A 22,824-nucleotide genomic window follows, 5' to 3' on the forward strand; every position below is an offset into this window, starting at 1 on the left:
GTCAAAGCTTTGGTTTTTCCAGTAGTCAAGTATGGATGTGAGAGTTGGACTATAAAGAAAGCTGAGCTCTGAAGAATTGATGGTTTTGAACTGTGGTGATGGAGAAGACTCTTGAGAGTCCCTTGGACTGCAAGGAGATCCAACCAGTCCATCTTAAAGGATCCAACCAGTCCTGAATATTCATTGGAAGGACTGGTGTTGAAGCTGAAACTTGAATGCTTTGGCCACCTGATGTGAAGAACTGACTCATTTGAAAAGACCCTGATGCTGGGAATGATTGAAGGCAGGAGGAGAAGGGGACAACAGAGGATGAGATGGTTGGATGGCATCATGGACTTGATGGACATGATCTTGCGTCAGCTCAGAGAGTTGGTGATGGACAGGGAAGTCTGGTGTGCTGCAGTACATGGGGTCGCAAAGAGTTGGACTCGACTGAGTGACTGAATTGAACTGACCTTTAAAGACCAGTATTATCCAGACAGGGTTTCCTAGGTGGCACTAGTGATAAAGAACCTGTCTGCCAATGCAGGAGACTTAAGAGATGCAGGTTCAATCCCTGGGTTGGGAAGATCCCCCGGAAGAGGGCATGGCAACCCACTCCAGTATTCTTGCCTGGAGAATCCCATGGACAGAGGAGCCTGGACCCTATGAGTCCATAGGGTGGCAAAGAGTTGGACGTGACTGAAGAGACTTAGCACACACACACGTTATCCAGACAATATGGAGCAGGATAACACAAACAGATTAGAGATGGACATAAGGTTTTGGTTTTGAAAGGAGCTATGGGTTATCTGGAATGAGGCTGGCTGTCAGAGCTGGACCAAGACAAATCTGGTGAGCAGTATTTTTTCTCTTGTTCCACTTGGAAGTGCAGATATGGCATCTATGGATGGAGCAATAATGAAGTACAGTTATCAGATGAAACAGGCAAAAAGAACAAGCTTTTTACATCACAGAGAGGGAATAGAGGAGAGATTACAGTTATGTTCCTAAAATGCTGGTGAACACATTGCTACACAGCTGAGACAGTTGTTTCTAAATCCCAATGTAGTTTCAGAGAATTTAGCACTCTTCTCCCTTCCCCTCCTTCCTGAGGGAGAGTGGGTAATAAGAAAGCCTTCTTGGAAGGCATATTAAAAGGATTAGGCCATCGATCACTAATGAGATGTCCAGGATTTAGTAACAAGTAGACAGAATCTAGGACCCTAGTTTAGCCCAGTTTGTGCAGAGATGGCACTAGAAATCAATGAATACAGTGACTGCAATTTCCTTTATGCTAGGTTGATCAGATATATTAACAGCATTTGATAATAATAAAAAGATAAAATGAGCAACATTTTACTTTTTCCTTTGAGCAGACCAAAACTGGACGTAACTGACTGCTATGTAAATTTACACTGTAGACTTCAAAACATGAGAGGTTAGGTATGCAAATGTGGGACTACAACATAATCAATCAGCCAGCCCCTAAGTGTATTGAACAGCCTTGAGTAATAGAGTCAGCACTGTGTGTGATGCCAAATGATGACAGAGTCTCTGACCTTATCTAGGGAGGCAAAGAGGGTATAGAGCAGACAAACGAGAGAACTAAACACTTGGTCATGGAATGCCTGTTGAAAAAGAGAGATTCTGTATGGCAAGGAATTTTAGAAGGCAGCTGGATTAGAGGAAAGAGAATTTGATTGGGTATCAAGAGACTTTTGTACTGTATTCCTGGTTTTGCTACTTAATAGCTATGGGACCTTAAATAATAGACAAGTGTCTCTTTCTGGGTTCTTCTCAATTTCTCACCTGTGAAATGAGGCGGCCAGAGACAGCCATTTCTGAGGTCTTTCCAAAGCTAATATTCTAAAGTAAAGAAGAAATCTTTGTGAGCCTAAATCATTGGGGAAGATGTCTCAGAAGTAGGAGGTAAAAAATATCCAGGTGTGGGCAGGATGTGTGTGTGTGTGTGTGTGTGTGTGTGTGTGTGTGTGTGTGTGTGTGTGTGTGTTGGGGAAGGGGCACTTGGAGGTGTGAGGCTTATGAGGAAGATCAGGGAGGCAGGAGAAGGTGGATTTAGAACTGTGCACAGGAGAAATGGAGAGGTGTGTTACACTCTGACAGCAAAGGCCTATCATTGTGAACCTCACTTCCTTGATGTGAAGCAAATGCACAATTAATCAAGCCAAAAGCAAAGCATCATTCTTAATTCCTCTCTTTCCCTGACTAAGCACATTTCAGTCTATCAAGAATATCTCCTCAGATCGCTTGACTTCTCTCCCTCTCTAACACCGCCAGCTTACTGCCAGCACCTCCTTTTTGGAAGAAAGAAACAACCTTGTGACTGGCCTTTAATCTATCTACTGTAGAGTTGGTCTCTGACAATACAGTCAGAGCAATCTTTAAAAATTATCAGCAGGTCTTGTCACTCCCCTTCCTGAAGCCCACTGCTGCTGCTGCTGCTGCTGCTGCTGCTGCTGCTGCTGCTGCTACTGCTGCTAAGTCGCTTCAGTCATGTCTGACTCTGTGCGACACAATAGATGGCAGCCCACCAGGCTCCACTGTCCCTGGGATTCTCCAGGCAAGAACACTGGAGTGGGTTGCCATTTCCTTCTCTAAAGCATGAAAGTGAAAAGTGAAAGGGAAGTTGCTCAGTCATGTCCGACTCTTCACAACCCCATGGACTGCAGCCTTCCAGGCTCCTCTGTCCATGGGATTTTCCAGGCAAGAGTACTGGAGTGGGGTGCCATCACCTTCTCCGTGAAGCCCACTAAGGAGTTAAAAAAAACTTTTTATCTTTTATTGGAGTATAGTTGATTAACAATGTTGTGATAATTTCACAATATACAATATTGTATACAGTATACAATAAAGGGATTCAGTTATACATGTATCTATTCTTTTTCAAATTCTTTCCCCGTTTAGATTGTTATAATAACATTGAGAAGAGTTCCCTCTGCTATACAGCAGGTCCTTGTTGGTTATCCATTTCGAATATAGCACTGTGTGCATGTCAATCCCGAACTTCCATACTGTCTCTCCCCACCATCCTTCCCCACTGATAACCATAAGTTCTTTCTCTAAGTCTGTGAGTCTGTTTATGTTTTGTAGATAATTTCATTTGTATCATTTCCTTTTAGATTCCTCATAGAAGCAAAATCATACTGAAGCCCTCTAAGGATTTAGATTTGCACCTAGAATAAAGCCACTTCTCATCCTTATCGTTCTTCATCTACAGGGACTAGAGGACCCAGTCCAGGGTTCCTCATCACCCTCATGTCTTCGGCTGTCACTTTCTCCTGGCCTCATGTGTATTCTTACCTTTAGGCCTTTCTAGCACACTCTTTGGAGAAGGCAATGGCAACCCACTCCAGTGTTCTTGCCTGGAGAATCCCAGGGACAGAGGAGCCTGGTGGGCTGCCGTCTATAGGGTCGCACAGAGTCGGACATGACTCAAGCGACTTAGCAGCAGCATCAGCAGCAGCAGCAGCAGCACACTCTTACCTCCGATTCTTTACACTTGCTTTTCTTTCTGCTTGGAATATTCTTCTATATCTTCGTGGTTGTTTTTTCCCCCTATTTTATTCAGGTTGATGCTCAAGGGTCACTTTCCTCAGGAGCTTTCTTCAACCTGCTGTCAAGAGTGGGTTTTCCTTCTCCAGTCATGCTTTACCACAGTGCCTGGTTTCACTGATTCCATAATATCATTGAGAACTACTTTGTGTGTTTGTGTGTGTATGAACACTCAGTCATGTCCAACTGTTTGTGACCCTATGGAATGCATCCTACTAGGCTCCTCTGTCCATGGGATTTTCCAGGCAAGAATACTGGAGTGGGTTGCCATTTCTTACTTCAGGGATCCAACTCCTGTCTGCTTGTCTCCTGCATTGACAGGTGGATTATTTACCACTGCACCACCTGGGAAGCCCTCATCTTGACATCTCTCTCAGTTATTGATATAGATTCATATGCATTTATAGCCACATGCTAATATTATATGTTAGCTAAATCTGTGTTATTAAAATTACTTTGTGAAAAAATATATGATTGAATAATATGTTGACTGTTAAATCTGCCCTTCAAATAAAATAATTTTTAATATATTAATAATAACCCATTTGGATAGTACTTTGGGTTATATATTATATCCAGGAGCATTATTTAATATGATTTGGTTCAATTAGATACAACTGTCACAGTGTCCTTGTAAGAGAAAGGAAAGGGAGATCTGAGACAGAAGCACAGGGAAGAAAGCCATGTGAACCAAAGGCAGAGATTGGAGTTGTATTTACAAGTCAAGGAATGTCGAGGATTGCTGGAGAAGGCATGGAATGGCTTCCCCTCGGATCTTCCAGAAGGGACTGAAACTGCTGACACTTTGATTTAGAGTTTTCAATCTCCAGAACTACAGAGAATAAATTTCTGTTGTTTTAAGCCACCAGGTTTGTAGTAATTTGTTGCAACAGCCCTGGGAAGCTAATATATTCAGTGAATTTACAAAGATACAATACTGAGGCTACAGACCGTCCATAAACCCAGCTGGCAAATGTGTATAAGATTAATAGATACATACAGATTCTTCCAGGCTGGAGGCTGCTCTTAACTCTGAGCCTAACAAGTCTGATAAACCAAATTTGCCTTGAAAATGTACTTGAGTTTGTGCGCTTCCATCTCTCCAGCTTGCCTCTTGGTCCATTCAAAGATCTCTTTTACACGGACCCTGAAATAATCTAATGGACACTGCTGCTTCCACACGTGCCTCCTGCCAGTCCACTTTTCACACAGTAAGAATGGACTGATTGTCTTAAGGGATCATTTTATCCTAAGGACAGTGAAAAGTCACGGCCTCACACTTTCGATAGCTTCCCACTGAAATCATAGTAAAATACCCTCTTCTAACCATTACCTCCAAGGCTCTTCATAACCTGGTGTGTGTGCCTTCTCTCCAAACCCATCTGCAACAGATGCTTTGTTTACTGTGCTTCAGCTTGTCCCACAGAATATACCACCAAAGGAGGAAAGAAATCATATGGGTTATTATTAATATATTAAAAAATTATTTTATTTGAAGGGCAGATTTAACAGCCAACATATTATTCAATCATATGTTTTTTCACAAAGTAATTTTAATAACACAGATTTAGCTAACATACAATATTAGCATGTGGCTATAAATGCATATGAACATGTGTTCTCAGTGCCTGCTGAAGTCCCTGGCATTTGGTAGGTACTCAAAAGATATTTTGGTTTGGTAGTTAAGTAAATAGGTGGCTTAAGGCAGTTTTCCACTCCTTTGTGAATCTCCTGTCATATGGCTCAGGAGTCTTTTTGAGAGGAGTGCATTTGTTTTAGCTAATATTTTCACCAAGATCCTTGTCCTAGATACAGATTACCATTAAGATACAGATTACCATTAGGTACAGATTACCATTAAGTTCTTGCAATTAAATAGTCAAGCTAGGAATGGAGCCAATTGGATGGTAACAAAGATATTGCTTATTAGAAATGAGGATTGATAAATCTTCTCATTTCTCCAAAAGCTGTCTCTTCATTTTCATTTTTCAGCTGTCTTGTCCATAGCCTAGGAATTGGTTCTTTTCTGTTTGTCAGGCCTCCCTATTCACCACCCAACCTCTATCCCAACTCCCAGGCCTCTGTTTTGCTTTGCTCACTGCCTCTGGGGCTGATCATCATAGACTGATTGTCTGGAAAGCTTTTGATTTCCCTATCAAATCTGAAGGAGAGTCTTGCTAGGTAGAGTACTCTTGGTTGTAGGTTCTTCCCTTTGGTCACTTTAAATGTATCATGCCATTCCTTGGCAGAACATACTTAAAGTGATGAAAGAAAATAACCTACAGCCCAGATTACTGTACCCAGCACAGATCTCATTCAAATATGAAGGAGAAATCAGAAGCTTTACAGACAAGCAAAAGCTGACAGAATTCAGCACCACCAAGCCAGCTCTCCAACAAATGCCAAAGGATCTTCTCTAGACAGGGAACACAGAAAGGGTGTATAAACTCAAACCTAAAACAATAAACTAAATGGCAACGGGATCATATTTATCAATAATTACCTTAAATGTAAATGGGTTGAATGCTCCAACCAAAAGACAAAGACTGGCTGAATGGATACAAAAACAAGCCCCCATATATGTTTTCTACAAGAGACCCACCTCGAAACAAGGGACACATACAGACTGAATGTGAAGGGCTCGAAAAAGATATTCCATGCAAATAGAGACCAAAAGAAAGCAGGAGTAGCAATATTCATATCAGATAAAATAGACTTGAAAACAAAGGCTGTGAAAGAGACAAAGATGGACATTACATAATGATCAAAGGATCAATCCAAGAAGAAGATATAACAATTATAAATATATATGCAGCCAACATAGGAGCACCGCAATATGTAAGATGAATGCTAACAAGTATGAGAGGGGAAATTAACAAAAACACAATAATAGTGGGAGACTTTAATACCCTACTCACACCTATGGATAGATCAACTAATCAGAAAATTAACAAGGAAACACAAACTTTAAATGATACAATAGACCAGTTAGACCTAATTGATATCTATAGGACATTTCACCCCCAAACAATGAATTTCACCTGTTTTTCTCAAGCGCACATGGAACCTTCTCCAGGATAGATCACATCCTGGGCCATAAATCTAGCCTTGGTAAATTAAAAAAAAATTGAAATCATTCCAAGCATATTTTCTGACCACAATGCAGTAAGATTAGATGTCAATTACAGGAGAAAAACTATTAAAAATTCCAACATACGGAGGCTGAACAACAAACAAATCACAGAAGAAATAAAAAAAGAAATCAAAATATGCATAGAGATGAATGAAAATGAAAACACAACAACCCAAAACCTATGGGATATTGTGAAAGCAGTGCTAAGGGGAAGGTTCGTAGCAATACAGGCTTACCTCAAGAAACAAGAAAAAAGTCAAATAAATAACCTAACTCTACAGCAACTAGAAAAGGAAGAAATGAATAACCCCAGGGTTAGTGGAAGGAAAGAAATCTTAAAAATTAGGGCAGAAATAAATGCAAAAGAAACAAAAGAGACCTTAGCAAAAATCAACAAAGCCAAAAGCTGGTTCTTTGAGAAGACAAATAAAATTGACAAACCATTAGTCAGACTCATCAAGAAACAAAGGGAGAAAAATCAAATCAGCAAAATTAGAAATGAAAATGGAGAGATCACAACAGACAACATAGACATACAAAGGCTCGTAAGAGACTACTATCAGCAACTATATGCCAATAAAATGGACAACTTGGAAGAAATGGACAAATTCTTAGAAAAGTACAACTTTCCAAAATGGAACCAGGAAGAAATAGAAAATCTTAACAGACCCATTACAAGCACAGAAATTGAAACTGTAATCAGAAATCTTCCAACAAACAAAAGTCCAGGACCAGACCGCTTCACAGCTGAATTCTACCAAAAAATTTAGAGAAGAGCTAATACCTATCCTACTCAAACTCTTCCAGAAAGTTGCAGAGGAAGGCAAACTTCCAAAACTCATTCTATGAGGCCACCATCACCTTAATACCAAAACCTGACAAAGATGCCACAAAAAAAGAAAACTACAGGCCAATATCACTGATGATCATAGATGCAAAAATCTTTAACAAAATTCTAGCAAACAGAATCCAACAACTTATTTAAAAGATCATACATCATGACCAAGTGGGCTTTATCCCAGGAATGCAAGGATTCTTCAATATCTGCAAATCAATCAATTTAATACATCATATTAACAAATTGAAAAATAAAAACCATATGATTATCTCAATAGATGCAGAGAAAGCCTTTGACAAAATTCAACATCCATTTATGATAAAAACTCTCCAGAAAGCAGGAATAGAAGGAACATACCTCAACATAATAAAAGCTATATATGACAAACCCACAGCAAACATTATCCTCAGTGGTGAAAAATTGAAAGCATTTCCCCTAAAGTCAGGAACAAGACAAGGGTGCCCACTGTCACCACTACTTTTCAACATAGTTTTGAAAGTTTTGGCCACAGCAATCAGAGCAGAAAAAGAAATAAAAGGAATCCAAATTGGAAAAGAAGAAGTAAAACTCTCACTGTTTGCAGATGACACGATCCTCTACAGAGCTAATCAATGAATATAGTAAAGTTGCAGGATATAAAATCAACACACAGAAATCCCTTGCATTCCTATACACTAACAATGAGAAAACAGAAAGAGAAATTAAGGAAACAATTTCATTCACCATTGCAATGAAAAGAATAAAATACTAGGAATACATCTACCTAAAGAGACAAAAGACCTATATATAGAAAACTATAAAACACTGGTGAAAGAAATCAAAGAGGACACAAATAGATGGAGAAATATACCATGTTCATGGATTGGAAGAATCAATATAGTGAAAATGAGTTTACTACTCAAAGCAATCTATAGATTCAATGCAATCCCTATCAAGCTACCAACGGTATTTTTCACAGAACTAGAACACATAATTTCACAATATGCATGGAAATACAAAAACCTCAAATAGCCAAAGCAATCTTGAGAAAGAAGAATGGAACTGGAGGAATCAACTTGACTGACTTCAGTCTCTTCTACAAAGCCACAGTCATCAAGACAGTATGGTAGTGGCACAAAGACAGAAATATAATGGAGAAAAGACAATCTCTTTAACAAGTGGTGCTGGGAAAATTGGTCAATCACTTGTAAAAGAATGAAACTAGATCACTTTCTAACACCATACACAAAATAAACTCAAAATGGATTAAAGACCTAAACATAAGACCAGAAACTATAAAACTCCTAGAGGAGAACATAGGCAAAACACTCTCCGACATAAACCACAGCTGGATCCTCTATGACCCATCTCCCAGAATATTGGAAATAAAAGCAAAAATAAACAGTAAGTCATGTCCGACTCTTTGTGACCCCATGGACTGTAGCCTACCAGGCTCCACCCTCCATGGGATTCTCCAGGCAAGAGTACTGGAGTGGGTCACCATTTCCTCCTCCAGGGGATCAAACCCAGGTCTCCTGCATTCCAGGCAGATGCTTTAACCTCTGAGCCACCAGGGAAGCCCCAGTTAAAACCACATTTGCTTACCCTTTACAGTCTAGAGGTCAGAAGCTTGAAGTCAGTTTTACTGAGCTGTCATCAAGGTGTTAGGGCACATCCCCTCCAGAAATTCTAGAATCCATTTTCTTGCCTTTTCCAGTTTCCAAAGTTACATTCCTTGCATTTACTTGCATTCCTTGGCTCCTGGCCCCTTTCTCCATTTTCAAAGCCTGGAATGTCACACCTTACTGTAGCAAATGAGACCTAATTAAAGCTTCTGCACAACAAAGGAAACTGTAAGCAAAGTGAAAAGACAGCCTTCAGAATGGGAGAAAAGAATAGCAACTGAAGCAATGGACAAAGAATTAATCTCAAAATATACAAGCAACCCCTGCAGCTCAATTCCAGAAAAATAAATGACCCAATCAAAAAGTGGGCCAAAGAACTAAACAGACATTTCTCAAAAAAAAAAAAAAAAAAAAAAAGACATACAGATGGATAACAAACATGAAAAGAAGCTCTACATCACTCATTATCAGAGAAATGCAAATCAAAACCACAATGAGGTACCATTTCACGCCAGTCAGAATGGCTGCTATCCAAAAGTCTACAAGCAATAAATGCTGGAGAGGGTGTGGAGAAAAGGGAACCCTCTTACATTATTGGTGGGAATGTAAACTAGTATAGCCACTATGGAGAACAGTGTGGAGATTCCTTAAAAAACTGGAAATAGAACTGCCATATGACCCAGCAATCCCACTGCTGGGCATACACACCAAGGAAACCAGAATTGAAAGAGACACGGGTACCCTAATCTTCATCACAGCACTATTTATACTAGCCAGGACATGGAAGCAACCTAGATGTCCATCAGCAGATGAATGGATAAGAAAGCTGTGGTACATATACACAATGGAATATTCAGTTCAGTTCAATTCAGTCGAATGAAATATTACTCAGCCATTAAAAAGAATGCATTTGAGTCAGTTCTAATGAGGTGGATGAAACTGGAGCCTATTATACAGAGTGAAGTAAGCCAGAAAGAAAAACACCAATACAGTATGCTAATGCATGTATATGGAATTTAGAAAGATAGTAACGATAACCCTGTATGTGAGACAGCAAAAGAGACACAGATGTATAGAATAGTCTTTTGGACTCTGTGGGAGAGGGCGAGGGTGGGATGATATGGGAGAATGACATTGAAACATGTAAATTATCACATGTGAAATGAATCACCAGTCCAGGTTCGATGCATGATACTGGGTGCTCAGGGCCGGTATACTGGGTGCTCAGGGCCGGTGCACTGGGATGACCCTGAGGGATGGGATGGGGAGGGAGGTGGGAGGTGGGTTCAGGATGGGGCACACATGTACACCCATGGCGGATTCATGTCAGTGTATGGCAAAACCAGTACAATATTGTAAAGTAAATAAATAAAACTGAGATAAAAAAGAAGAAAAGAAAAAAATAGATATCATGCCATTCCCTTCTGACTTGTAGAGTTTCTGTTGAGAAATCAGCTGATACCATGATGGGAGTTCCTTTGTACATCAGTTGTCATTTTTCCTTTGTTGCTATTTTGTCTCTGTCTTTAATTTTTGTCAGTTTGATTATGATGTGTCTTGTTTGATTACTATGTTCCTCCTTAGGTTACATCCTGCCTGGGACTCTCTGTTGCTTATTTCCTTTCCCATGTTGAGGAAGTTTTCAGCTATTGTCTCTTCAAATATTTTCTCAGGTCCTTTCTCACTCTCTTCTCCTTCTGGGTCCCCTATAATGTGAATGTTGGTGCATTTAATGTTATCCCAGACGTCTCTTAGACTGTTCTCGTTTCTCTTCATTCTTTTTTCTACATTCTGTTCTGCAGCAGTAATTTCCACCATTCTGTCCTCCAGATAATTTATCCATTCTTCTGCCTCATTTATTCTGCTATAGATTCCTTCTAGTGTATTATTCTTCTCTGTTTGCTTGTTCTTTAGTTCTTCTGGGTCTTTGGTAAATATTTTTATATTATTTCAATTTTTGCCTCCATTCTTTTCTGAGATCCTGAATCATCTTCACTATCATTATTCGGAATTCTTTTTCTGGAAGGTTTCCTATCTCCATTTCATTTAGTTGTTTTTCTGGAATTTTATACTGTCCCTTCCTCTGGGACATAGGTTTTTCATGCTGATTAACTTTCTGTAGTGTGGTTTTTGTTTTAGTCACTGTGGGACTGTGCTTCTTGCTTCTTCTGTCTGCCCTCTGATGGAGGAGGCTAAGAGGCTTGTGTAAGCTTCCTGATGGGAGGAAATGGTGGTGGGAAAAACTGGGTCTTGCTCTGGTGAGCAGGGCCTTGCTCAGTAAAGCTTTAATCCAATTATCTGCTGATGGGTGGGGTTGTGCTTGCACCCTGATAGCTTTTTGGCCTGAGGTCTTCAGGTCTATTGGCTCCATTGTCAAATTAGTGGCCACCTCCATAAGGGTTTATGCCAAAGCAGACCTTCCCATAAGCTGCTGACAGCAGACTCGTCCCTGTGTTGAGCTCCTGCTGACTCACACCTCCACAGGAGACCCTCCAACACTAGCAGGTAGTTTTGGTTCAACCTCCTGTGGAGTCACTGAGCCTTTCCTCAGTCTTGGTGCAGGCAAGATTTTGTTTGTACCTTCGAAGACTGGAGTTTTTGTTTCCCCTAGTCCTGTGGAAGTCTTGTAATCATATCCTGCTGGCCTTCAAGGTCAGATTCCCTAGGGATTCCCAGTCCCTTTGTCAAGTCTCCAGGCTTTGAAGCCTGATGTGATGTTCTGAACCTTTACAACAGTGGGAGAACTGTGGTAATATATTTCTCCAGTTTGTGGGTCACCCACCCAGTGGGTATGGGATTTGATTCTATCGTGATTGCTCCCCTCCTACAGTCTTGCTGCAGCTTCTTCTTTGTCTTTGGATGTAGGGTATCTTTTCTTGGTAGGTTCCAGAGTCCTCCTGTCTATGGTTGTTCAACAGCCAGTTGTGATTTTGGTGCTCTTGCTCGAGGAGATGAATGCACGACCTTCTACTCTCCCATCTTGAACTGGAAAACCTGATCATCATGGACTTATTTCCCTGGCTTCCTCATCAGCAAGCTTCTGTTCTCTTTGGCCAGTGGGAGGTACTGGCAGGATACTGGAAAGGCTGGAAGAGAGAGAGATCAGGGTATTTCTTCCCTGCTCCATCTATGCACTGGGCATGTTCTCTGGCAGTGACCGTATCCCTCAAGGACTGTATCTCCTGGCAGGATACTACTCCATGGTTCCAGCACTCACCAGCCTCTGGGGGCATTATTTCTTCTTGCCCTTTGGAACGAATTCTGGGTAGTAACAGCTTCCTGCAATTCCTGGTTTCTGGGTGCTTCACCATACTTTGGTGATTTCTTTGACTCTGTCTAAACCTTTATAAACAGTTTCTTCATTGAAACCTCTTGAGCCACCTGTGTTGGATTCCTTTTTCTGCTGGAACCTAGACTTTAACACTCTATTAGCTATTAGGACAGGGGAGTAAGGGTCTAGGGTTAGACAATATGTGCTTGCTGTTGGCTCATGACCAGTTTGCAGCTCTCCTTTTGCCCTATTGATTTAAGTTCATTTTTACCATCAGGCTAAGGTAAGAGGAAATGCACTTTGCCTGCCACACAGGCCAGTTCAGTTCAGTTTAGCTGCTCAGTCATGTCTGACTGTTTGCGACTCCATGGACTGCAGCATGCCAGGCCTCCCTGTCCATCACCAACTCCCGAAGTTTACTCAAACTCATGTCCATTGAGTCAGTGATGCCATACAACCATCTCATCCTTTGTCATCCCCTTCTCTGTCTGCCCTCAATCTTTCCCAGCATCAGGGTCTTTTCACATGAGTCAGCTCTTCACATCAGATGGCCAAAATATTGGAGTTTCAGCTTCAACGTCAGTCCTTCCAATGAACACCCAGGACTGATCTCCTTTAGGATGGACTGGTTGGATCTCCTTGCAGTCCAAGGGACTCTCAAAAGTCTTCTCCAACACCATAGTTCAAAAGCATCAATTCATTGGTTCTCAGCTTTCTTTACAGTCCAACTCTCACATCCACACATGACCACTGGAAAAACCATAGCCTTGACTAGATGGACATTTGTTGGCAAAGTAATGTATCTACTTTTTAATATGCTGTGTAGGTTGGTCATAACTTTCCTTCCAAGGAGTAGGCATCTTTTAATTTCATGGCTGCAGTCACCATCTGCAGTGATTTTGGAGCCCCCCAAAATAAAGTCAGCCACTGTTTCCCTATGTAGGGCCACACAGGCCAACATGAAGTCAAATGGATTGAATAACCATAACATCCATGTCCTAGAAAAAGCCTACAGGTTCACTAGTTGCTTTCATGTACTATGGCAGAAACTATTCAAGTTCGCCAATATCCATGTGTTAGACTGGGGCCGTGTGATTGAATTCTGGCCTATGGGAGGTGGGTGTCAGTGATGCAGGCTGGTGTCAGGGATAGGCTTTTAAGATACTTCCTACTGTCCTTCCACTTACTCCTCCTTGGCCACAATGACCTTGGAGGCCATCGTACATATGATTGAGCTACAATATAGAGGAGGGCTACTCAACATGCTTCAGGCTTTGACTGACTGGCAAGCACTCTTATTGTGTTAGTCACTGAGATTTTGGGTTACATTTGTTACCTCCCTGGTGGCTCAGATGGTAAAGAATCTGCCTGTAGTGCAGGAGAGCCAGATTCGATCCCTGGGTTGGGGAGATCCCCTGGAGAAGGGAATGTTAACCCACTCTAGTATTCTTGCCTAGAGAATCCCATGGACAGAAGAGTCTGGAGGGATACAGTCCATGAGGTCACAAAAAGTCATACAGGACTGAGCCACAAATGCTTTAACACTGTGTTACCTTAGCCCTGCCTATTTATTTTGACTCATACATATGTCTTATAGATTTATTCATCCTTAATATTATAAGCTTTTAGGGGTCCAAATCAGCAATAGAAAACACCTGACATACTACTACCTTTTCCTACCAGAGTCACAATAGATACTACTGGTCAACCAGGGCACTCTTCCAAGGTAAGCCCAGAGTATCTCCTGAGATCATTCTCCACATAGGATTCCAAAGAGACACTGCCAACAAATAGGCAAAATCTATTCTAGTTTCTTTTCTATGTTGAAAGCTTTACTTTGTACTCTATCCAACCACTTACTGGATTATAATTTTGAAATCTTTCATTATGTATTTTCATTACAGAAAATAAGTGCTATTTTAATAGTCCATTGGTATTATCTGGAACTGCAGAAACTCAAATGAGAAGAAAGTAAGTGAAAACTAAGAGAAGGCCTCAGAATACAAATACTCTTTATATCTAGTTTTGTCCTTGTACTTTGTTGGGAAGGAAGAAATTTTCCTCTATCCTTCTAAGTTCTTCTGCTGGTCAAAGAATAAATTAAGATGAGACATATTAACAAACGAAAATCAAACAAAAATTTGGTGAGATCTATACATGGGATAGATCTGGGAAAATTGAGTAACGTGCTCAAATGGCCAAAGCCCTCACCTTAAATGCCATCTTCAGCTAAAGACAAAAAGAGGATGTTGTTAGTGGTTTGAAATTTGAAAGGAGAGAAAGGCAATTGACAAATTGACATGGAGAGGGAAAAGCAAATGCTTGGTAAACAAATGTTTGCTGGGCTGTGCAGAGACAGTGGGACCCAGAGAGGAATTTTAGCAAACAGAGCTTGCTAAGTTCTTCCCTGCCTATGGCACCTAGTTCATACCCCAGTTATCTATGGTGATAGCTCTATCTACAATCTTTAGGCAGTTAGGGCAAAGGTTAAGGATTCTTCTTGAGTCTTTTGGACCTTGATTGATTTCAGTTTGAAATAATCTGCATGCTGGAGAGATATTTGAGGGTGGCAAATATTGCTCCCTTACAGCTTGATGTAGGTAAGTCTAGAGGAAGATTTTAGTGCTCTAATTATTTCTAGAACTATTTTGCACCAACTTGTCCCTGAGAATGCATTTTCAGGAAATGAATCCACTTTCCAACATAACAGGAATGTTAAATGATTCTTCCATTTTGGGTATTCCTCAGTTTATTTTTTAGTATTTCTAAACATTTTTAAAAGTATTTTATTTTCCCCCCTCTCTTTCTTAATATTATAACAAAGGAGAAGTTGGCTGACATTTGGGTGGCCATGATCAATACAGTTGTCAGAGCTGAGACCGACGTCATTTCATGGAGTGTTTGGAGGGCAGAGAGTAGATGTGGCTCTGGGTTGTCCCCACCAACCAGTATGGTTTTGGTTTACTTATTTGATGTTCACAAATGAAAAGGCATATGAACTTCTAGAAGTAGAATTTCTATTTATGTTCTATAAATATGAACTCACCTTCATAATTGGTTGTCCAAAGTGCTTGTATTATAGGCAGAAGTCAAAATTATTTTAGATAGTCAGTTTCCCTAAGGTTCCAGAGTCCACACATTCAATTCCTACAGAAATGAAAGCACATCCTGGTCATTTGAAGTTCTAGCCTTTGAAGAAATTTTCTATAAACGTGAAATCTGTCTTACAGGATCTCTTAATTTGCATTGAGCGTATGTTTGGTAATTAAGACTCAGTTATCTTGGGTAATCTTTGACATCAAAAAATAAGATCAAAGAAATTGCATTTCATTATCTTGTCACTCAAGTGTTCCTCTTTAAGCATTTCCTTTGTACAAGTTTCTCCTGATCTTAAAACCTTAAAACCTGTCCCATCTATAGATTATGATCTCCCTTGTCATCTGACATCACTGAGTGATCACTTTGCTTTCTGTAGCAATTTTCTCAGATATCTTCCCATTTGAAATCGGTACCCACACATACCTTTCTCTGCAATAGTCAAGTCTGTCCCTCTGGTTGCCTTCTTATTGAGTTTTTCCAGTCCTTAAACAGAATGGACTTAGAAACCTAAACAACCTAAACATTCTGTTTGAGGAGAATAGATCAGAGTGTCTGATCAAGTTCAGAAAGTTTATAAGAGCTTAAATATAGAATCACAAAATTCTAAGTTCTCAATAGCAAAAATGTCAGCTTCCCTGACCCTGAGTGTAAGGTCACATTTCACAGTAGCTAATTATTTCATACTGGAATGACTCAGGATGATCCTTTAAAGGTAAAAATCCAATTACTTAAACTTCATAACTGGCTTCTCATTCTTTGATTTATGAACATAGTAAAAGTAATTTCTCTATGTTCAAGGACTATCATTCCTTATTTAGGAGCTCCACAGCCATTTGCAGGTAAAGACTGGTCTTGAAGCAATGATTTCAGTTCACATTTGAGATGGACTCAACCATCATGTCCAGAAATAGTAACATCCTGGCATCATCATTTTACTTCCTAACTATGTGAACTTTGATAAGTTTCTGAATATCTCTGTGCCTCAATTTCCTCACAACATGAGCAATAATAGTAATTCTAATCTTTAGTATTGTCATGAGGATGAAATGAGATAACTCTTGTGGCACACCTAGTATAGTGTTGGTACCTAGTGGGAAGCAATAAAAGTTAGCTGTTAGTAGAAGTTAGTAGAGTTGAAGAATTTTTTTTCTCTTTCAAAGGATTATTTTGTATTTTTAAAAAATTATATGGCTTTTTAACAGGTAAAGCTGATTCAAAATGCATAGTTATAACTATCACTTTTTCTTTTTTTTCCCCCTAAATTGACTCTTGACACTAATGTAAATATGGTGGTGGTTTAGTTGCTCAGTTGTTTCTGATTCTTGAGACCCCATGGATTCCAGGCTCCTCTGTCTAGGAGATTTTTCAGGCAACAATACTGGAATGGGTTACCATTTCCTTTTCCAGGGGATTTTTGGACCCAGGAATCGAACCCGGGTCTCCTGAATTGCAGGCAGATTCTTTACTGACTGAGCTATAGCTTCTTTTTATTTTTAATTTTTAATTGGGATCTAGTTGATTTACAAGTTGATTAACAATATTCTACTAGTTTCAGGTGCACAGCGAAATGAATTAGTTATATGTATCCATCTATCCACTCTTCTTAAAATTCTTTCCCCATATAGGCCTTTAAAGAGTATTGAGTTCCCTGTGCTGTACAGTTGAAGAGCTTTCTTAAGGTAGACCAGAGGATGCCAGATATTCAGGCAGAATATCCAAACTTGATGGATTAACTCTGAAAGTGAAATAGCTGTCCAATAGTAATCCAAGATGAGGAATGAGAGTAATCATTACCACCTAAATATTTCCTTTCTTTTAAGAGAAGAAACAGAAAAACTAGAAAGCAGTGATTCAAAATCATCAGCTGTATAATACGAGTTGTCGTTATTGATCAGCTACTAAGTTGTGTTCGACTCTTGGCAACAAGTGGACTGCAGCATGCCAGGCTTTCCTGTCCTTCACCATCTCTTGGAATTTGCCCAAACTCATGTCCATTAAGTCATTGATGCCATCCAACCATCTCATCCACTGTCACCCCCTTCTCCTCTTTCCCTCAATCTCTCCCAGCATCAGGGTCTTTATTCAGAAAAGGCCGAGTTTGTCACCAAAGGCAACCTTTCTGCCTGCTCCTCTAGTGTTATAAAGGGAGAAAATCTCCACTTGGTTGTTTACTCACTCGGTGTGCTTTTTTTATGGGACTGGTACTCTGAACTCCCCAAATCTTTCCATATTTTACAGTCTATGAGAGCATTGTTTATTTGTGCTGAATAAAATGGAAAAATAGCTCAATGACGGTCTAATGTGAGGATCTTTATTCAATGTCTCAGTGCTTTGTTGATTTTTAGTTACAGCATTACAAATAGTGCTTCATGTTTATCTTCTGTTCTGAGACTTGTATTCAGTTCCTCTCTGTTGGGTAGTTGTTCACTACCTGTATTCTCTTAGCATGTCCTTTCTCAATCTGCCATCTAGGTTGATGTGGATACAACATGACGCTGGAGACTGACAAGCCTGGGTCCAACATCTGGTTCTAATCCTTACAGGCTGAGTGACTTTGACCAATAACATAACTCCTGGAAGCCTCAGTTTTCTTATATGAAGTTCAGGTACTTACTTTACTTCGTAAAGTTGTTTTAGGAAATTAGGTATCGTATGTGTGATGTATAATGTAACTGTTGCTCAGTGAATGTTAATTCCTTCCCCTTCTTTTCTCCATTTGAACAGTGTTCTTCTAGGCCCTACTTATAGAGGCTAGATAATCTCAGAGAATCTTTCTCAAGTTCTTCTTGCTATTCCTGGAAGATGAGCTAGAGATCGTAGAGGAAAAAGAATGAAAGAAAAAGCAACAGCTGATGAACCCCATTCATTCCTATCCTCCATCTAATGCTGAATGCCACTGACATTACACGAGAATATGACCAGTTCCTGGATCACTCTGGCACTATTCAAACATTTAAAATTCTTCTGTGTGTTCAGTTCAGTCACTCAGTCGTGTCTGACTCTTTGTGACCCCATGGACTGTATCACGCCAGGCTTCCCTGTCCCTCACCAGCTCCCAGAGCTTGCTCAAACTCATGTCCATCAAGTCAGTGATGCCATCCATCCATCTCATCCTCTGTCGTCCCCTTCTCTTCCTGCCTTCAATCTTTCCCACCATCAGGGTCTTTTCCAGTGAGTCAGTTTTTTACATCAGGTAGCCAAAGTATTGTAGTTTCAGCTTCAACATCAGTCCTTCCAATGAACATTCAGGACTGATTTCCTTTAGGATAGACTGGCTGGATCTCCTTGCAGTCCAAGGGACTCTCAAGAGTCTTCTCCAACACCACAGTTCAAAAGCATCAATTCTTCAGCACTCAGCTTTCTTTATAGTCCAACTCTCACATCCATACGTGACCACTGGAAAAACCAAAACATTAACTAGATGGACCTTTGTTGGCAAAATGATGTCTCTGCTTTTTAATATGCTGTCCAGATTGGTCATAGCTTTTCTTCCAACGAACAAGCGTCTTTTAATTTCATGGCTGCAGTCACCATCTGCAGTGATTTTGGAGCCCAAGAAAATAGTCTGTCACTGTTTCCACTCTTTCCTCATCTATTTCCCATGAAGTGATGGGACTGGATGCCATGATCTTAGTTTTCTGAATGTTGAGTTTTAAGCCAACTTTTTTGACTCTCCTCTTTCACTTTCTTCAAGAGGCTCTTTAAAAAAAAAAAAAAAAGGCTCTTTAGTTCTTCTTTACTTTCTGCCATAAGGGTGGTGTCATCTGCATATCTGAGGTTATTGATATTTCTCCCAGCAATCTTGATTCCAGCTTGTGCTTCTTCCAGCCCAGCATTTCTCATGATGCACTCTGCATATAAGTTAAATAAGCAGGGTGACAATATACACCCTTGACATACTCCTTTCCCAATTTGGAACCAGTCTGTTGTTCCATACCCAGTTCTAACTGTTGCTTCTTGACCTGCATACAGATTTCTCAGGAGGCAGGTCAGGTGATCTGGTATTCCCATCTCTTTCAGAATTTTCCATAGTTTGTTGTGATCTGCACAGTCAAAGGCTTTGGCATAGTCAGTAAAGCAGAAATGGATGTTTTTTCTGGAGCTCCCTTGCTTTTTTGATGATCCAACAGATGTTAGCAATTTGACCTCTGGTTCCTCTGTATTTTCTAAATCCAGCTTGAGGATCTGGAAGTTCATGATTCAGTACTGTTGAAGCCTTGCTTGGAGGGTTTAAAGCATTACTTTGCTAATGTGTAAAATGAGTGCAACTGTGCAATAGTTTGAACATTCTTTGGCATTGCCTTTCTTTCCTGGTGGCTCAGATGGTAAAGCATCTGCTTGTAGTGTGGAAGACCCAGGTTCGATCCCTGGGAAGATCCCCTGGAGAAGGAAATGGCGACCCACTCCAGTACTCTTGCCTGGAAAATTCCATGGACTGAGGAGCCTCGTAGGCTACAGTCCACAAGAGTCGGACATGACTTCACTTTCACTTTCACTTTTCTTTGGGACTGGAATGAAAACTGACTTTTCCAGTCCTGTGGCCACTGCTCAGTCTTCCAAATTTGCTGGCATATTGAGTTCAGCACTTTACCAGTATCATCTTTTAGGATTTGAAATAGCTCAACTGCAATTCCATCACCTCCACTAGCTTTGTTCGTAGTGGTGCTTTATAAGGCCTACTTGACTTCACATTCCAGGATGTCTGGCTCTAGGTGAGTGATTACACCATCATGATTATCTGAGTTGTAAAGATCTTTTTTGTATAGTTCTTCTGTGTATTCTTGCCACCTCTTCTTAATATCTTCTGCTTCTATTAGGTCCATACTATTTCTGTTCTATCTTTTGCGCCCAACTTTGCATGTAAAGTTCCCTTGGTATCTCCAGTTTTCTTGAAGAGATCGCTTGTCTTTCCCATTCTATTGTTTTCATCTATTACTTTGCATTGATCCCTGAGGAAGGCTTTCTTATCTCTATTTGCTATTCCTTGGGACTCTGTAGTGTGTTTGTATCAAACTGGGAAACAGGCAACAATATTGTGTGTTAAACTTAATTCAAAGGAAACAAAACTATGGCCCTGCCATCTACTCACAAAGTAGCTGAGGACCAAGACTCTCACACAGAAAATGATGGAAGAACTTTTACAAAGCATTAGACAACAAAGAACAAATTAGTTAATACAAATCAAACTGTACATTAGTGCTTTAAGATATTTAGAGGAGGAAAGATTAGCATTGATTCAGTGACATTTATTGAGCAGTTTTTGTATAGCTGGCACTGTGCTCGGAGCAGGAGAGTAAAATTAAAATGAATAAGACACGGTCCACGCTCTCATGAAACTTTCTGTCTGATGAGAGAGGCAAGCATATAACCAAATAAACATAAGACACACTCAGGAGCACTTATATAGTGGTCAAAAGACATGGCCTTTGAGTTACTATTAAAAGGACAGTAAGACTTGGTTAGGACAGAGATTGCAAAGTCAGACTCCTACAACACTCAGGAACATAATGTAAGTTAAAACATCTTTTTAAAAATTCATTTCACTTTCATTCTTATACTCACCATTTTATCTCCATTTTACTGTTGAGGAACTTGAGGCACAAAGATTGAACAGCTAGTCTAAGGTCATGTCACCTTTGAGTAGCATTATCAAGACTCTAATGTAGACAGTGTGGATCTGGTGCCCATGTCATTCACTACATGCTCAATTGCTTAGTTGTGTCCAATTCTTTGCAGTCCCATAGGAGTCTGTCAGGCTCCTCTGTCCATGGGATTTTCTAGGCAAGAACACTGGAGTGGGTCTCACTTTCTACTTCAGGGGATCTTCCTTACCCAGAGATCAAACCCGCATCTCTTGTGTTTCTGCATTGGCAGGCGGATTCTTTACCACTAGTGTACCTGAGAAGCCCACCATTCACGATACTTGTCACTTTTCTGTAAAAATGACAATGGTGCAAATTTTCCTGATCAGTGGCAACTGATACTTAGCCTTAGAGTTCAAGAGGCAAAGGGAGTGATAAAGATTCTAACTAACTATTGTTTTCAGAAATGATAGCTAGATAGTTCTCTTTTTTCCCCCTGGAGAAGCCAGAAATCATAAATATCCAGAATATTAAATGATGGCAATAATTAAAACATTAAGCCCTCTGTGGATCAAACAAAACATGATCATGAGTTGCAAAGCGATCATGTGCCATAAGGTTGAGACCTCTGGATTAGGCATACAGAGAAGGTGGGGAAGAGAATAAAATGCGAGGGAAGCAGGGTACACAAAGGCATGGAAGAGACAGCGAGTAACCTGAGTGCCTAGAATAGAATAGCAGCAATGATGAGGCTGCCGAGGCCTTCATGCACACAGTCAGGATTTGCCTTTTGCTCAGTTTGCAGGGGAAGCTCGTGCAGAATTTTGCTCATGTGGCATTATCCAAGGTGGATTAATCTAGGAAAGGTGACTGCACCTCAGCTTGTTTCTTACTTCTCCCTTAGCTTCGCCTGGTGCTGAATGTTCCAGTCATTCAAACTACGGCTCTCTGGGTGCCCTTCTCTGACTTTGTTTACTTCCTCTGCCTGAAATGGTCTCCATCCAACTGGAGAATACTTACCTAGGAAGGCTTAAGTCAAAGGGGCTAACTCTTTATAAAGCTCTGCCCCTTCCTGCCTCCTAACCCAAGTGGGCAGTCCAGCCATCCCTCCTTTGGACCCCTACTGAGTGTTTATCCTGGCACCTGTGACACTTTATTGCACTTCCTCCTGTTAGGTCTCTGTCCTTCATAGTGTAATGCACTTGTGTGAAACACTTTTAAGCCAAAGGATCTCTTATTACTGTCTGCATTTCTAGAGTATAAGACTGTTTTGCATACATAATATGCACTAAAATGTTTGATGAATGAATGAATAGAAGCACAAGTGCTTTCTGAGATTATGGAGTTCTGAGTTCGCTTTTGAACACAGTAAATGTTCTGAATGTATCATTTCTTAGATATTTTGTCTGTTGTCCTGAGGGAATGTTTTGGTTAATTTATATTACCATTTGGGTTCATTTCTTTTTCTCATTCAATATACCAAAAAATACAACAAAACAACCTTTTTCAAAGCTGTCTGTGTAAGACAGCTATTGCTGGATAAAATAGTAGCCTGACATTAAATACCTGATGAAACAGTCCTTTATTATTTCTCTTTGATCAGCTGTGTTCCATTGGTTTGGGTTGGGCTTGGCTGATCTCAGCTAGACTCATGCAGGTATCTGCAGGCAGCTGTAATTTATTTATCTCAGTGCTAGAGCCTCCTGACCACATTAACTTTGTATTCTTACCACGTTCATGAT

This window comes from Capra hircus, chromosome 6, assembly GCF_001704415.2.
Source record: "Capra hircus breed San Clemente chromosome 6, ASM170441v1, whole genome shotgun sequence".
Taxonomy (NCBI): Eukaryota; Metazoa; Chordata; class Mammalia; order Artiodactyla; family Bovidae; genus Capra; species Capra hircus.